Consider the following 16,668-nt stretch of genomic DNA (forward strand, 5'->3'; position numbering starts at 1 on the left):
ATTAATCCTCCCTTACTCCCTTTAGCTTAAGAGTAGGAACTAACTTCTTTTCTGCTTGTATTGGTATCCTCAGAGCTTAGCACAGTGCCGGGAAGTCAATAAGCATAATAAAAGACCCTACTATGAGAGGTATCTGGGTACCGTGCAAAGAGAGGGGGATATAAAGATGCCTAAGCTTCTCAAGGAGTTCACATAGTAAGTGCTTAAGAAATGCTTGTTGACTTACTTAACTGAGCACAAAGAAGGTACTTCATAAATGACTCTAGCCTGGGACTGGGCAGTGGTTTAGCCTTCAATTTTGTCGCACTCTTTGTGACTCCAAGTTTAAGAATCAATATTGTGAACTAGTTCTAAGGCAGAAGCACAGTAAGGGCTGGACAGTAGGGGTTAAGTGACTTGTCCAGGGACACACAGCTAGTGTCTGAAGTAAAATTTGAACCCAGGACCTCCTTTTTCTAGGACTGATTCTCAATCCACTGAGCCGCCACCTAGCTGCCCCTGGAATGGTTTTCAATTAATTTCTCCAGCTCATTTTACATATGAGGAAACTAAGACAAACAGGGTTAAGTGACTTGCCCAGGGGCACAGCTAGTGTCTGAGATTGGATTTGAATTCAGTTCTTTCTGCTGCAAAGCCTGGGCACGCTAAGCATTTCGGAGTCTTCCTTGACCCTTCTCAAGGTTTAGGGAGGAGAGAGATGGGAGGGAGACTTGGAAGGCAGAGATAGATGTAGGGGGAGAGACCGGACGAAGAAGTGGCCAGGGGAAAGAGGCGGATGGGAACTAGAATCTCCACAGGTGCGTTTGGCAGCTAGGGTATCAGTGCGCATGCGCCAGGAGCCTACAGTTGTTGCTATTAGCGGGGCCAGAGATTGAGGTTTTGAAGTTGGCAGAAAAGGGATTAGGGAGGAGGAGATACTTTTTGTTCCGCCCCCTTCAGTGCGTGCGACGTGACAGTTTGCCGAGGCACCCCCACCCCGAACCTACCCAGGAGCGAGAGCGCTCCCGGGTCCCATGATGCATCGCGCGCCGCGTCACACAGAGCGGCGGGTTCCAGCTCGGCAGGTAGGGCCCCAGCCCCGGCCCTCCCCCTTTGTCCGTGGGGCCTGACCCCACCCTTCCCCTGTCCGACCCATTCCCAGGGTCCCCTGGTCACCTCTCCTTCCTCACCCACTTTCTCTTCCTATGGATGATTGTGGTCCTTTAGGTGATGGCAGCTTCATTTTCACCCGGGCCCCACCCACGTCAGCGGATCCCTTCGTGGTGAACGGGGTTGGAGGAAGGGGAAGAAGGAAATAAATTTGTGTGGCTGTGTATAAGTGTGTAAGAAATAATTCACCCTATCGCAGCATGTAAATGTGAAAGCTTGGACCGCAGACTGTAAATCACTGCACAGATGGAAGCAGTTGTGACCGGCGTCGTCATCTAGTTCTGCCTTCATTTACAAAGCTCAATTAACAATTGAGTGCCTACAGTGTGCCTGGCACTTTGCTTGGCGCAGAGGATAAAAAAAGGAGGAAAAGAGAGCCCTTGCTTTCAAGGAGCTTCCAGTCTAGTGAGACAGCGGGCAAACATACATATGAGACAGACTATATACAGGATAAATAGGAAATAATGAAGAAAAGAGGGAAAGCTCCAGAGTTGACGGGTTAGGAAGACTTCCAATGAAAGGTGGAGTTTTAGTTATGACTTAAAGGAAAGCAGGGAACTCAAGTAGTTGGAACAGAGGAAGGAGATCTCTCCAGGCATGGGAGACAGCCAGAGAGAATGCCCAGAGCCAAAAGAGGGAGTGTCTTGGCCCTGGAACAGCCAGGAGGCCAGGGTCATTTGGGGAGTAAGGTGTAGGAAGTCTTGGAAAAACAGGAGGAGGCCAAGTTAGGAAGGACTTTGATTGTCAGACAACATTTCCGCATTTGCTTTTGGAGGCAATAGGAAGTCATTGGAGTTGGAGTTAAGGGAGTTAAGGAAGCTCTATGATTCTATTATGTGTATTGTATGGGCCAGATCATGTGCTGGGTGCGTTGGTGTATGTGTTGAAAGCAGCTGGACCAAGACACCTGCTTTCCTGGAGTTTGTTTCTAGGACTTGTGGAGATGGGGGAAGTGGGATTGCCACAGGGAAGACCAACCGAAATCATGACAATAGGAAAAGTATGGTTAGAGACCAAAGACGAGTTCTAAGGACCAGGTGTCCCAAAAGTATTCTTAAGTTATTAAAAGCAAAGCTTTAAAACTATTAGAGCTTAAAACTGCCTTAAGACTTGGAGCACTTGGTGTGGCGCTATTAAATTCAATCATGTGAATCTGTGAAGCACAAGTAACTTGCTGTGTTGGCCGGAGGTACAAAGATAAACCCTGCCCTTAAGGAGCTTATGTGGTGGTGGAGGGGAACAGGAAGGTGAAGGAGCATTAGGTACATAAAATAAGTATCAAGAAAATAGATTCGAATTCAATACAAGGTTACTTTTTGGGACAGTTGGGAAGAAAGGCACCAGCTACTAAAGGATCCAGAATCTGTTAGGCTGAGTTTTAAGGGATGAATGCATTCTAGGGGGTAACTCAGTGGATTGAGAGCCAGACCTAGAGATGGGAGGTCCTGGGTTCAAGTTTGACCTCAGACACTTCCTAGCTGTGTGACCCTGGGCAAATCACTTAACCCCCATTGCCTAGCCCTTACCACTCTTCTGCTTTGTCACCAATGCGCAGTATTGATTCTAAGAGGGACGGTAAGGGTTTGAAAAAAAAAAAGCATTCATTGTAATTTGAAATAGCCTTGGAGCAAGATGTGTATCATGACAGTATCACACATTTCTGTAGCATTTTAATGATACCTTCCCAAACCTATGCAACCTGCCCCCAAAGCCTCTACCCTCTCCCCTGCTAATTTTTGTTGTATTTTACTGAAAAAATTGAGACCATGCCTAGAACTCTCACTTCTTCCTTCCTTATCTCACTCACAGCACTGAGATGCCTTTTGGCACTTTTTCCTCTTTCACCCTTGTCTTATTAAGTGGCCCTCCTCCTTGCCAAGGCAAGCATCTCTTTAGGTACAAATGATCCCATTCCATCTTTTTTGGCAGATTTCCCCATCTGTCTTATTCATTCTTATTTATTTTCACTCTGTTTTATTAGTTGCTCTCCTATTGCCTTCAAACACAGCTAAATCTCTCCCTCAAACAACTCATTTAATCCATCCATTCCTGTGAGATATTATTCTATATCATTTTCTTTTTTTGACTAAACTATTTGAGAAGGTTGTCTACAATCAGTGCTTATACTTCTTTTCTCCCATTTTCTTCTGGACTCTACTATCTGGGTGTTTTCAACATTCAACTGAAACTTTTCAAAGTTACCAATGCAATGCTTCCTAGGGGCCTTTCTCAATTTTTTATTCTTCTTGACCTCACTGCCACCTTTGACACTATTAATCATCTTTTTAACACTCCCTCTTCTTTGGGTTTCATGATTGTTCTCTCCTGGTTCTCTTATCTGTCTGATTGCTTCTCAGTCTTGCTTTTTTGGTTATTTTTATCAAACTCATGCCTGCTAACTATGAATATTACCCAAAAACTCTGTCCTAGGGCCTCTTCTCTCTCTGCTGTTTTGCTTCATGATCTCATCTACTTCCTTGGATTCAATTATTATCTCTCAGCAAATGACTCATATTTTTATTTATCCAGTCCTAATCTCTCCTGAGCTTTAAAGTCTCTAATCTCCAAATGCTTATTGGTTATCTCAGACTGGATATATTGAAGATAACTTAAACTCACCATATCCAAAACTGAACTTCTTTCCAAACCCTCTATTCCAGACTTTCTTAATTCTGTTTGGCAGTACCATCATCTTTTCAGTGCCCTTGGCTCACAACCTACGTGCCATTCTAGATTCGACTCTTTCATTCCCTCCTTCCCCCTCACCATATTCAATCAGTTGGCAAGTCTTATTATTTCTACCTTTGTAATCTCTTTCTTTTGTGCCCCATTCTGTCCTCTGAGACCTCTACCACCATGGTGCAGGCCCTTCTCATTTTATGCCTATATTTGAAATAGCTTATTGGTTGGCCTACCTTTCTTGGGTCTTTCCCCTATAAGTCTCCATCCTCCACTCAGCTGTCACATTGATCATCCTAAAGCATAAATCTGACCATATCATTTCACCTCTTTTTTCCAGCCTCTATTCAGTCAACAGGGCCTCCTGATTGGCTTTAGAATAAAATGGAACATCCTGTGTTTGGCTTATAAACCTGCCATGACTAGGTATCTCCTTACCTTTTAAGTATTCTTACCCCTAAAAGCTCCTACAATCTAGGGACACTGATCTCCTTACTGTATCTTGTACATGATACTCTACCCTGCTCTGAGCATTTTCACTGGTTGCTTCCCATGCTCATAACTCTCTCCCTTTTCTATCTTGTTTTCATGGCTTCCTTTTAAGTCTTACCTAAAATTTCACCTTCTGCAAGAAGCCTTTCCCTCTCTCTCTTTATGCTGGTGCTATCTCTCTGTTGACTAATTGCAATTTTTTTCTGGCTTGTTTGTACATAGTTGTCTTAGACTATTAGCTCCCTGAGACTAGGGACAGTCTTTTGACTTTCTTCATATCCTCACAGCTTAGCACCATGTCTGGCACATAGTGGACAATGAATGCTGTCCCTAATTGACAAAAGCACTTTGAAGAAGATACCACAAGCATTTGGAAGTAAAATTGAATCTCAGAGATTAAGTGATTTACTCAATGCAGTAGCAGGTATGAGAACCAGGCTTCAAAGCCAGGCCTTAAAACTTATATGTTCTGGTACTGTTCCTTTCACAACACCAACTTTTATTATAGCATCTCATCTCATCTCTTCTTCCTCTTCCATCTTCTGCCTTCCTCAAAAGAAAGGAATTGCACTAGAGTGGGAGGCATTTGTAGACATACACTGAGCGACCTCATGTAATATGGGTTCTGTATTTAACAAGGTTATTTCATACCTTGAAACGCTGTACAACCCTTAACCCTGCCACCTTGCTTCCAGATTTACTGACTTTAGGAGAACCATTACACAATTGTGAAACACTAGTGTCCATGGGAGAAAAGCCTCTAGATAATCTCTTGGACACTCCCTTAGACGGTCCAGATCTGGTCTTATTTCCTGATGGTTCCTCTTTTATGAGGGATGGCATACGCCACACTGGAGCTGCTGTAGTCACAGAATTTGCCACTGAGTGGTCAGCTTCACTGCCCTCTAATATTAGCACTCAAGGGGCAGAACTCATAGTTCTGAAACACGCCTGTATGATTGCCAAGGATAAAAAGGCAACAATTTATACGGATTCTAGATATGCTTTTGGCATTTGTCACTCAGTCGGGATGCTATGGCTCCAGAGAGAATTTTTAACCTCAGCTGGAAAATCTATAGCTAATGCAGAAATTATTAATGAAGTTCTTTCTGCTCTCCAGCTGCCTGAAGCCCTAGTTGTAGTTCATTGCTCTGCCCATACAGGTGGCACTGACCTTGTCTCTAGGGGAAATGATTGAGCAGATGCCTCTGCAAAGCTAGCAGCCACAGAAGGTCCTGAATTAATTTTGACATTAACAACCACTGATGACTTAAATTTAACACTTTCCTTTAATGAAAAAGAAGTGGAAAAATGGAAGCAAAAATTCAAAGCAAAACAAATTAATGGAGTATGGGTGTCATCTGAAGGAAAACCCCTGCTCCCTAGAAGTTTCTATCACCAAATTTGCCAATCTATTCATAAAAATGGTCACTTTGGCACTCAGGGCATTGTGGACTCTGTTAAGAGAGTATGGATAGCCCCTGGTATGACTACTATAGCCTCTAAAGTGTGTACAGCCTGCTCTACCTGCCAAGCATATAACCAACATGCCTTTCGTGGCAAAGCCTTTGGTGGCCTTCCTCTGGCTGTTACACACCTTTTGAGCACCTACAGATAGATTTCATAACAATGCCGAAGGCCGGACGTTATAAATTTTGTCTAAGTAGATCAACTGACCAGATGGCTGGAAGCATTTCCTACGACCTGAGCCACAGCGGCTTTTATTGCTAAGGTACTTTTAAAAGAAATTATTCTCGTTTTAGCCTGCCAGCACATATTGATTCAGATAGAGGAAGTCATTTTACTGATTCTGTCCTAAATCACATATATTCTTGCTTGGGGATAACTCCTAATCATGTTCCATATCATCCCCAGAGCTCAGGCCAATTTGAAAGAATGAACAGAGAACTTAAAACTACGATTGGCAAATTATGCACTGAGACCCATTTAAAATGGCCTGAAATTCTCCCTCTGGCCTTATTTTATCTTAGAAGCAGGCCTAGAGGAGACCTACACATCTTACCATTTGAGATGCTTTTTGGACATCCACCTATACAGGCTAAGCCTTTCTCCCTGGCATATACATCACTATTAGGGGGAGATAATACTATTGCTTCCTATATACAGGAATTACAGCACATAAACTATGTGAACTCCATGAATCCGGAACTGCAGTACAAGCTAGACCACTAGACTTTTCTCTTCATGACCTGAACCCAGGAGACAAGGTATATATTAAGAATTTCCAGCGTACTGGAACAACTCGGCCTTCCTGGGAAGGGCCTTTCCAAATATTGTTAACTACTCCAAAATCTGTAAAGATTGGAGAGAAGGACTCTTGGATTCGTTGCTCTCATGTAAAGAGAGCATCTTCTGTTGAGACTGATTGACTGTGTCCTGTCACATGCATTGGAGATAATAATCCATTGTCTAGTGGATGCTATTTTTTTCGAGAACACATTGAATCCATGATTTTTTTCTTTACCCCTTATTTTTATTATTTTATTTTGATTAGAATATTTGATTTTTTCCCTTTCTTTCTCATTTCATGTACTAAAGGTACACACAATTAATATTTTTTCTGCAGTAATATAAGTTTAATATATATATTTTTATATATATATATATATATACTTGCTATAATATCAATGCATACCCATAAAGCTTTAAACTGTGGGAACCTGCCATTTATTGATAAAAATGTTATGGGATTGTGATTAATGTTTGTGTCTGATTCTAGGAAATGGGATAAAAACAAGGAGCACAGACTTAACCTGAATAGTGCTAAAAAGAGCACACAGGAAAAACTAGTGTGAGACTCGAGGTTGCGACACTTGACATATGTTAAGTTGTAGGACTTCCTTGTATCTACACTCTTTGTGAAATACTCAGACAAGTACCAATGTTTGACTATCATCCTGGCTCCTTATATTCCTAAGAATGAAAAAAATCAGACCAGGGAATGACACTTTCCTATCAAAATAAAATTCTAGTTCTTTTTCTTCTTATAGTATGGCAAGTTCCTGTAGTCTTGGCTGCAAATGGGTAAGTGAAATATTACTGCATTCCATCCTACAGACTTGTGGGATAGAAATTACTTTAAAATTGGACCTGTACAAGGGCCTATTATGAATTTATTCTTGCTTACTCAACATTTTATACATATAAATTTTGGTATTTTGATTCTGATTTTGAATTTTTTCTTTCTACCAAAAGTTTAACTTTCTTCCATTTTTTTCTTTTTTGAGGTTTTTTCTTTGTTTTTCTCTTCTTTTGATAATTGACTCATACACCCCCATAACTCAACCATGCATCCTGAGCTGAACTGGATGTTTCTTAACACTCACTTCAGGGGGGATTGTATTTTAATAAAAATCCAAGATTTTGAAATTTTGTTCAAGAAAAGATCTTCAAGGAAGAAGCTTGCTAACTCCTAAATCCAGAGAATGAACTGTTGCAGAAAGATGCCAGAAAACCTACACTACATCAGAAAGATCAAGAATGAACTTTGGGTGTGGTTGATTGAACTAAAGTTTGATTGAACATTTATTGTAAATGTACACTTTTATGCCAAAGGGGTCTGCCACTAATTTGGCTTTTTGTCAATGCGCCTAGCAAAACATTGGTTTTGCTTTCTCTTTTCTGTTCCCCCCTAACTATTGTAATTTCCTCTTAGAAACTGAATATTGTATACATCTGTAGTTAGAAGTGCTTTAGGACTACAAGATGTTAAATGATCAATGGGGAAACTAGCCTCCCAATGATCATCGGGGGATTGTGAACTTTAAAACTACTCCACCCTACTCAGACCGTACTTTAGGGAAAGATAAAGTTGTAACCTCCTGATTGTAACAGTGGAGATACTTGGTCTAACAGAATCAGGAATGTCTTGGGAACTTTACATTGCTCCACCCTACTTAGTCTAACAAGGTCAGGAATGTCTGCATCCATACTTAAGGATTAAGAATATAGGAAGATGGCCTTTGATAGACATGTGCAGAAACAGCTGACACACCCCTGGGCTGTCCTAAGTCAAGCTAAGCTACCATTAATACAGATAAGACACAGAAAAGTGATGTAAAACCGTCTATATAAGGCACATCACTTCCTCTCTTCGCTCTCTTTCCCCGGCGAGGTGGATCTGGCTGATCACTTCCTATGAGCAGCCTGGGCACCAGTTCAGTCCTGGAACTCGAGCCTGGAGGAGCTCCCTCAGATAGCTTCCTTGAGACAGTCTTGTGGTGAGTGATAGGACTGACTTCCTTTTCCCTTGGGCTCAGGAGAGGCCCCTTTGGCCAAGGCCTTTAACTCCTGCCTAGCTCAGCCTGAGCCATAGCAGTTTAAATCAACTTTTAGATATTAAGTCACAACTATAAAATTATCCTTTACAGATTAATAACTGAACCCAGAATTACAAAGTATCTATGAGTGAAGCTGTGAGCTTAAGAGGGACAATGAGAAATATCATGTTCAAGTTAAAGAAACTCAGTTTTTTTTTTCTGAGAAAAATGCTTTATAATATGTAGTCCAAGACAATGAGAGTATAATGATGATGTATTATGGATTTTACCTTTTACTTTGGTATACTTTTAGAGTGCAGTCTTTTATTAAGATAAAGATTCTTCCTGGTCTAATTTTGGTGATTTCCATTCTTTGATTCTTTGAAACTCCTGGAGATGCTCACTCAGCCCTAAGTGACAGGGGATTTTTAGATATGGCACAAGGGAGATCTCAAAAAATTAACTTTCTAGTCATAGGATTATCCTGAAGTAGATGAATTAATGTGCTCATAGCCAAACTTTTTTTTTTCTATATCTGTGAAATCAAGGCACAGGCCTTTTATACTTCTTTCTTAGGGGTGGGTAAATAAGTTTTGAGGGAATGGGGAGTTCCCTACTCACTTATGTAATAATAATAATAGCTGATATAGTATTTTGGAGTTTATAAAATAGTTTATATATCTAATTTAATTTGAGCCTGATAAAAAAAGAACCCTCTGAGTTTGGTATTCTTTACATTTTACAGAGAAGACTGGGGCTAAAAGGTTAAATGGCTTACAGTAGTCACATAGTATCTAAGGTGGGATTTCTTCTCAGCTCTCTCCTGATTCCCAAGTCCAATATCCTTTCCTTTACATTGGCTGCCTTTGTGTGTCATAGAAAAGGCCATTTTTTGAGGTCTTTAGCAAAGCTTGAGGCAAAATTTTTTCAGAATTTTCTAACTAGGCAGGGAGTATGTCAGGGAATAGGTGGAATAGCAGAAAATTCCAAATTGACTTTTTTTTGTTGTTGTTAAGATTCAGGTTCTACACCAAGTCTTAAAAGTATAAGCTTTCTTCTGGTGCACAGATAGAAAGGAAATAGGTATGAATCTAGGTGGCACAATGAGTAAAAGCATTACATTTGGAATTAGGACAACCTAAGTTCAAATTTTATCTGTTATGTGACCTTGGATAAGTCATTTAACATTTGCCTGAGTTTTCTTATGTAAAATTGGAATAATAATAATAACACCAACTCCCAGTTTTCATGAGGATCAAGTGAGATAGCTTGTGTTATAGTACTTTGCAAACCTAAATGCTCTCTATAAATACTAGGTCTTATGATGCTAATGAGGTTAGTAACTTGAAGCTGAGCCCTAAAATAGCTACTCATATGGGCACTATACTTCAGGATTTGAATCAAGGCTTTGTACCTTTGCATATCCGGCAAGTCCCAAGAGAGATTGGTCTTGTAAAAAAAACAAACCTACAAACCGAAGTGGATTGTAAATTGATTGCCTTGAGACCAGATCCTGTGAAATAACTTTATTACTAAAAAGGAATTCCCAGTAATTGTTGGTAGGGGAAGGATCTCCAGGATAGTGCATGACTTTTCAGAATTGGAAGGGACATCAGAAATTATCCTGTCCAGTTCATATACTTGGTCAATTCAACCTTTGCTTGAAGAGAATCTACTACTACTTTATAAGGGAGAATCTACTACTTAAAAAGGCAACCTTTTAACTTTTGGTAGCTTGATTGTTAGGAAATTTTCCTTAGACCAAGCCTATATTTGCCTGTTTTGTAACTTTGAGCCATTTTTTTCCTATTTCTGCTCTCTGGAACTAATTATAACTAATCTGATTTCTTCCATATATCCGTTAGCTATCATGCCAGACTCTTTCTTTTCAATCACTACGTTGGTTAGATTAAACATCAGTTCATTCTGTTGATCCTTGTGTGCTGTAGACTTGAGGCTTCTCTCTATACTTTCATTTATCTCTTCAACTTCATGGGTTTAATTACCTATACATATGGTTTGCTAATCTATGTATCTAGTCCTAATCTCTCTTCTGAATGGTAATCTCCCATTGGCAAATGTCTAGTGAACTTTTCCATGTTTTATAAGCTGAGGGATTCTTATCCTGGGGACAATGAACATTTTTTTCTTTTAATCCTAATATTTTATGCATTTAAGAACATCTGAGCAGATTCATAGCACCTGAAAGATGAAGAAACCCCTACATCAGCGTCTAAAACTCAGCAAACATATTCAGAATTAGACTCCTTATTCCCCCAAACCTATCCCTCCTCAAACTTCTCATTTTGTTGAGGGTACTACCATCCTTATAGTCATCTAGACTTGCAACTTTGGAGTCTTCCTTGACTTTTCACTCTCTCAATTCCCCATTTTACTTATTAAATCTTGTTAAGTCATCAGCATCTCTGATATCTGTCTCCTATCAACATTGTCACTGTCATAGTTCAGTCCTGTCACCTCTCACCTAGACTGTTATGATAACTTTCCTACTTTCTCAAACCATTTTTCACATCGTAGTCAAATTTCTATTACTAAAGCATGTCTGATCTTGTCATTCTTTTGTTTTGTTGTCCAGTTTCAGTCATGTCCAAATCTTCCATGACCCCATTTGGGGTTCTCTTCATACAAGAGTGGTTTTCCATTTCCTTCTCCAGCTCATTTTACAGATGAGGAAACTGAGGCAAACAGGGTGAAGTGACTTGCCCAGAGTCACACAGCTAGCAAGTATCTCAGGAAGATGTTTTCCTGACCTCAGGCCTGGAACTCTATCCACCATGCCCTCTATTAGAGTTGTCACTCTACTGTTCAAAGATCTAGTGTTGCCATAGACCACATCTGGTTCTCATCCACCATTCCAGATTTTTTGTATTCAGTCCCCTTCCAGCCAAACTGGTGTACTACTTGTTGGCTAAATTTGACATTTATTTTCCTGTGTCTGTGCCTTTACACAGTCTGTCCTACATGTTTGGAATGAACCCCCCTCTTGTCTCTACCTCTTTGAATCCCTAGGTTTCTTCAAGGCTCAAGGTTGAATTGCCAAACACTCATTGAAGTTTTTCCTGTTTGTTTCCTTATAGGTACTAGTTTTGTCACCCAAACGAAATGTTAGCTCCTTGGCTTGTTGAATGTAGGAATTCTTAGATTTTTGTTTGTTTTTCAACATTGTCAATACTTGGCACAATACCTTTAAGTAGGCACTTAAACTAACATGGAGTGGTAGATAAAGTGTATAATCAGGAAGATCTGAGGTATAAATTCTTTTTAGACATTTGCTGGGTGCCTTTGGCAAGTTACTTAACCATTGTCTCAGTTTTCATGTTTGTAAAATTAGGATATTAGCCTTTGCCTCTTGGGTTGTTGTGATGATAAAATCAGATAACATGTAAAGCATTTTCTAAAATCTTTAAGTACCATTCCTTAGGTCTTTTGAATTTGCTGCAATGTAGAACTTTTGTCATATTTAATTCTAAAAGCACAGCAGTAAAAGTAAAGTGAAAAAATATACTGCCCTCCATTTCAAGATAATGATCTTCTCTCCCAAATATTTTGAAAAGAAAATCATTAAGTGGTTTTAAAAAAATATATTTTAATGCCCCCATTTTGCTCTCCTTTTTGTTTAAGTTAAATTGCTGAAAAAAGTTAGGTGATCTAAAGTCTAATTTTATTTGTGACTTCTCTAAAACATGGGTTAGTCATTTTAGTAAAGAAGAAAATTTTGGATGGAGAAGATACTGAAGGTGATGGCACACTAGGACTCAGATGGTTTATTTTAAAGTAAGAACATAAGTGAAAACTGTAAGTGAATCCAGTGTATTCTTGAATCTCAGGTGATCTAGGCATACATACAGGTTAATTATTTTGTTTTCAGATCAGTGATCCTCATCAGGTTTGGTCTCTATTTAAAACTCTGAGAATTAAGAGTCCTACACTTAGTTTTACCCTGATATTTTGAAATACTTTAGGGCTTAGAGTACTTTCCTCCAATAATCTTAATGAAGTATGTTTAGAGAGAGGTTAAGGGAAGCTGAGAGGAGGTGAAATAATGTTTTTCTTTGGCATTCAATTATTAAGTGTCATGTCCAGGATTCAGACTCAGGTTTTCTGACTTCAGATCCATCTCCTTTATTGATCTGACTTGCCAGATATGTGAAGATTAATTCAAACTTTTAAAATATTTTGAGGGGAAAAAAATCTATCAGCCTGCCAAAATTTCAACTAAAATTATTATATAACATGGGTAAAACTATCCTTTCTTATTGATATAAGAGCTTATACATTTTGTTATTAATTTTTGATATCCTGAAAATATAAAAAATAGGACATTTTCTTTCCCTCAAAGCCCGCCTCTTTTAGGACACCACTATCCTTCTAGCCATTGAGGTTAAACAAGCTCAGTCCTCCTGGTGCTCTCATATCTAATCAGTTGCTAAGATGTAATAATTCTAGCTCTATCTCCCATTTGTTTCCTGATTTTTCACTCATGGTGATGTTTCGTGTCCTTGTTACCTATCGCTTGTAGTAGCCTACTAACGGTAACCTCTAGTTCGGTGATGGCAGACCTTGTAGAGATGGAGTGCTAGGTCCCCCACCCCCACCCCCCAGACCTCATGCTGTGCCCCCCAGAGACCATATGCTGTGCCCTCCTCACCACCAGGTGCCAGGTGTGCCCCCTCCCCTCTTACCTCACACAGGGGAGGAAAAAAGTACTCCCACTGGGCTGCTGGGTAGAGTAGTGGTTGATATGAAAAAATATCAGGCATAGTGGAGAGGGGGAAGGGAACAGTTCTGCCTGAGTCCATCTGCCTTTCTCCTAACAAACTTTTGGGTGGGAGGGTAGGGTAGCCACATGCCCACAGAGAGCCCTCTGCATGCCATCTTTGGTACCTGTGCCATAGGTTCACTATTACTGCTCTAGTCTTTCCCCTTTTGTTCCATCTTCCATAAAAAGTGTTAAATTGATAATCCTGAAACACTGTCTGACCATGTAATTTCCCTAATCAAGACATTCCAATAGTTCCCTCTTTCTGGATAAAATACAGATTTCTTTTAATTTTAAAGCTGTTTACAATCAGACTTTACCTTTTTGAGCTTTTTGCATATCACTTTTCTTCATGTATCTCTGCATTTCAGACAACAGAGTCTGCTTGCTAATCTTTCATGTACAACATTCCATTTTTTTGTCTTCTTTCCTTGGCACAGACTTTTCCTTATTTCAAAAAATGTACTACCTCCTTACCTCTGCCTCATAGGTTTCTAGCTAGCTTCCTTGAAAACTCAGGATGTGCTTCTTCCTTCAGGAAGACTATCCAGAATCCTGTGGTTTCTAATATTGTTCCCCTGGAAATTTTTATATATGGTGTATTTTGTATTAGTCTCTGTAGTCAGAATGTGTGCCCATTCATATTGTTTCCTACAACCTTACTTCAGTGACTGTTTAATTTTTGTCTTAGTGCCTCAGCATCTAGTTCAGTGGCTGGCACATTAGGAGGTTTTTACTAAGTGCTTGTTGAATGAATGAACAAGTACACAATTTTAGACTGTGGGTCTTGTCTTTTATATTAATGTTTTCACTTCATAATTTCTTATATGTCTGTTACCTGGTTTGATCATGTCATCTTTGTAAAATATGTGTGAAATATTATAAAAATGATTATTATGTTCTATTTACTAAAAAAATGTCAAAGTAATATTAAAATAAATGCTTCTTTGACTTTTGAACTCTTTTTTTTTTTAGGTCTTTTCTATTTGTTGAAATGTCTATAGTTTTATCTGCTTCAGTGGTTCGTGTACGAGATGGATTACCTCTTTCTGCTTCTACTGATTATGAACAAAGCGTGGGAGTGCAGGAATGCAGAAAGTATTTTAAATCACTCTCAAAGAAACTTGGTCAACTTCCTGATAGATGTACGCTGAAAACTGGACAATATAATATTAAGTAAGACTTCAGCTTTGTGCATTAAAGTATTTACTGATTGTCATTTTAATGAAGTTTAAGTAATTCTATTACAACTTAGTGTCTTAAATTCTCAAATGGATCCATGATCTCATCAACTTGGATATTTGCTCCAACAATGTAGATCACAAACCATCTGTGCTTGTCCATGCTGTACAGCTCTTGTCCATGTCCTACAATACACAGCAGGAGAGGTCCACCCAATGTGCTAGAAGGCTTCCTCAATTTCTCCTGGCATTGAAAATAACTGATTATGTTAAGAAAGCTCAGGACAATTCACGTCAACAACCATCTGATCCTGAGCATACTACAATACTACAGTAAATTTAGAAATCATTATTCTTTTTTTGAATCTCTCTTACTGTTCCTAATAACATTTACATCTGGCTTTTAAGAGATCTTATTTTAGTAGTTTATATGTTTCCCTTGATTTAAGTGAATAAATCAAGATTTAAGTATTTTCTTTACATCCAACAATGTGCTTAGTGCTTGGAGGATATGGGTGATTCAGAGAACTCCTTTGTTTTCTACCAAGGAGCTTATACTAGTAAAGGAGACAAATCTAATGTGATATGATACAGGAAATTTATGTGTTAAACACTTCTCATGTGCAGAGTTCTGCCTTGGATGCTGGATACTATTGTAATTGAAGTTTAGGGAAAGAGGTAGTCAAATTAAGATTAGATTGCTAATTGTTTGCTATAGTTTGAATTGTTACATGTAATAGGATTGTTTTTTTTTAAAGGGAGAATAGCTGTATAAGGTAGGAAAATATACATATTGTATTTGCTTTAGTATATCCTATCAGTATAATGAAATTAATGATGGATAGAAAAATCAGGGAAAAGTTTCATTAAGAAAATGGGATTGAATTGAATCTTGATTGGATGGGTAAGGTCTGGATTTAAGTAGTTAATTATGCTTTGATCACAGCAGCAGGTGAGTTAACTTCCCTCCTTAGAGTGCTTTGGCACTGGTATGTCCTTGAATCTATGAGAAAGTTGTCCCAGTTGAAGTGGAGAAGGGCCTGTTATAGAAGTGAGAAAGACAGATGAGGAGGATGAGGCTAGTGATAAGACAACATTAAAAAGCCAGACTGGAAGGGTTTATTTTTGATAAAGTAGGCTGTTATTATAATTTCTTAAGCAGGGGAATGGTAGTGAACACAATGTATTAAGAAAAATTAATCTGGCAGCAGTATCTAGGATAGAATAAAGGTGGGAAAAAGAAAATAGAAATGGGAAGCCAACTTTAAGGCTGTTAATATGCGCTAATAAATTAGCTCACAATTGTAGTATTAAGGCATTGAGGATGACTATGTTTTCTCATTTTGAGTTTGAAAAATGGTTATAATAGCAATAGAGGATGAAGAGAAGGAAGAGACAAAAATGACTCAGTTTCTGGCCTGGGATACTAAAATAAAAGTGACTTTAACTAGTAGAAATGGAATAATTGGGAAAGGGGACCAATTTGGAGAGAGAGATGCATTTATTTCTTAATGTGATGTGGTGGAAAGAGTACTGTCACTATTAGAATATCTCTTATCTAGTTCCAGCTCTGCTACCATTAGATATTTAACTTTTAGCAATTAAAAAAAAAAAACTTCTTCGGAACTTAATTTCTTTACCAGGAACAAAAAAGTAGAACTAGGTAATCTCTAATATCTCTTCTGGCTAAGAAATGTGGATTCTATGGTTCTCTTAGGTTTGAAGTAGTGGTGGGTTATTCAAGTGGAAATATTCTATAGAGAGCTGGAAATGATGGAACCAGTATGCGGTACAAGCCTAGAAATAGTAGCTTTAGGAATGACTCATCTCTGGAATTAAATTATGGTTGCTACCACAAGGATGACTGAGCTCACTTATGTATAGAGAGGAAGGTATAGGACCTAGGAAATAGCCTTTGTTACAATGATAGTTTTATGATTCCTTGATTAACTCGAATGCTTAGCAATGGATTATTAAGATTAAGTTTATTGAGGGTAGAAAAATTATTTCAACCCATATGGTTGACAATTTTTCTAAAATAATATATTGATATTCTTTTCTATATCAGGAAGTACAACTTTTTTTTAAAGTTCAAATCTTGAAGTTT

At 38.8% G+C, this 16,668-nt stretch overlaps 1 protein-coding gene across 1 annotated transcript in view; it reads left to right on the forward strand.

Annotated features, from left to right (window-relative positions):
* The first annotated feature begins 956 nt into the window (after positions 1-956).
* SEC22A (SEC22 homolog A, vesicle trafficking protein) overlaps positions 957-16,668 on the forward strand; it is a 79,285-nt gene continuing 63,573 nt past the window's right edge. Inside the window, exon 1 of the mRNA XM_007493798.3 lies at positions 957-1,064. The gene's annotated coding sequence lies outside the window, so the exon portion shown is untranslated. The remainder of the gene's footprint in view (positions 1,065-16,668) is intronic.

Source organism: Monodelphis domestica, chromosome 4 (assembly GCF_027887165.1).
Source record: "Monodelphis domestica isolate mMonDom1 chromosome 4, mMonDom1.pri, whole genome shotgun sequence".
Taxonomy (NCBI): Eukaryota; Metazoa; Chordata; class Mammalia; order Didelphimorphia; family Didelphidae; genus Monodelphis; species Monodelphis domestica.